Source organism: Oncorhynchus nerka, linkage group LG9b (genome assembly GCF_034236695.1).
Source record: "Oncorhynchus nerka isolate Pitt River linkage group LG9b, Oner_Uvic_2.0, whole genome shotgun sequence".
Classification (NCBI taxonomy): domain Eukaryota; kingdom Metazoa; phylum Chordata; class Actinopteri; order Salmoniformes; family Salmonidae; genus Oncorhynchus; species Oncorhynchus nerka.
Window position 1 is genome coordinate 33,900,401 of NC_088424.1, and position 1,796 is coordinate 33,902,196.

At 39.5% G+C, this 1,796-nt stretch overlaps 1 non-coding gene across 1 annotated transcript; it reads left to right on the forward strand.

The window, feature by feature from the left end:
• The first annotated feature begins 1,149 nt into the window (after positions 1–1,149).
• On the forward strand, positions 1,150–1,221 carry trnae-cuc (transfer RNA glutamic acid (anticodon CUC)). Its single transcript has one exon. It is a non-coding gene; the product is annotated as a tRNA-Glu (tRNA).
• Positions 1,222–1,796: the final 575 nt, after the last annotated feature.

Sequence of the window (1,796 nt, forward strand, 5' to 3'; positions counted from 1 at the left end):
AACTGTAACTCAGCAAAATCTTATTTTTGTTCAGGATAAAACATCATCCATTCAGGCTGCAAGGATGTAGACTTCATCCTTAGCTAGCTTTAATATTGAGTCGCCCCCCCACACCCCTCACCAAAAAAAGGAAAAATATGTCTTAGGAAAACACAATTTTCCACCGCCTGCTAGAGTGCATTGACTCCAGTTGGACGCAGATGACAAACAATGTCAAATTAATAATAATAATTTCTTCAATTTATATAGCGCTTCAAAGCACTCAAAAATACTAGTAATTTAGAAAAACAACATCATGAGATAGACAGCCATTACAAAGTTCATGGATTGACTGGTCATCTGAGGTAGGGGTCTTGTCAAGGTGTCTCGCTGTCTCTGGCTCTTCCGTAGTCGAACTGTCAGATGAAGTTTGAGCTATGCCATTGCAGCCGGCCAGTTGGGTTAACCTTAGTCGTATGCGCACTTCATAACTGCATTCATAAAACCTGCCCTGTTCCATCGACGTTTTAAAAATACCAAGAACAAGTTCCAAAGGCAATGACTAATACAAGATATTGATAGCCTATTTGAGGACGATTGAGATTCTAAGACACTACATTCTAGTCTATGGGACGCCATTTGCAATTATTCAGACTCCCTCCAGGGGATTTTCGCCCCACACTTCATTATGACCTCTCGAATACAATGTCACAAAGAGAAGGCAACACATAGCTAGGTCTCTTTGGTAACAATGAAACAAGCTTTCCTCAAATCCACAGTTCAACAACGAAGACTATCTAGTAAGCTATGTAGCTTGTAACATAACAAAATGAACAATAATAATACGTTTAGATAGCTAACGTTAGTGTAAAACGTACAATATTAAGTAACGTTAGCGCGTGCAAGCATGGGTAGCAGCCTAGATAGATAACGTTAGCTATTTTAGAAAATTGACACAAGCAAGGTTTGCGGAAGTCAACAAGTAATCTTTACGGTGACGACGTAATAGCGAAGAACGACTAAAATCTCGCTGACTGGGTTGATTATACAATTCAGTGGTCGCCGCGCGCTCCTGTCCCCATCGCAAAAGCCAAATATTTTGTAGCGCCTTAGAATTTGACATAGAATTGATGACCAACAAAATACGTACTGTAGATTGCATGTATAGATTCCCTGGTGGTCTAGTGGTTAGGATTCGGCGCTCTCACCGCCGCGGCCCGGGTTCGATTCCCGGTCAGGGAACATGTTTTTTTCTATTTTATCCACTAGCCTGCGCACTCAATCAAAAGTACAATATTTGCCTGCATGTAATAATTAAACAACACGTAGGCTTGCATTCCTCAACGTTGGGGAAAGCTGATGGATATGTTTAGAAGGTTTGGTTACACCCCTTTTTTACAAATATTTTTTTCAGTATTTTTCAGCATGTTATAGCATAGGGTTTACGCTTAGAAAAAAATTGTTAATTGCAGAAGAACAGGGTTCTACCTAGAACCTTCAACATCCTAAGAACTGTTTTGGAAGAAAGGGTTATTTGGTGATTCTTTGGAAAGCAAGAAGGGTTCTTTAGAAGACAAGAGGGCTGCTACATAGAACCATAGAGTTGAAGTCGGAAGTTTACACACACCTTAGCCAAATACATTTAAACTCCGTTTTTCACAATTCCTGACATTTAATCCTAGTAAAAATTCCCTGCCTTAGGTCAGTTAGGATCACCACTTTATTTTAATAACGTGAAATGTCAGAATAATAGTAGAGAGAATGATTTATTTCAGCTTTAATTTCTTTCATCACATTCCCAGCGGGTCAGAAGTTGA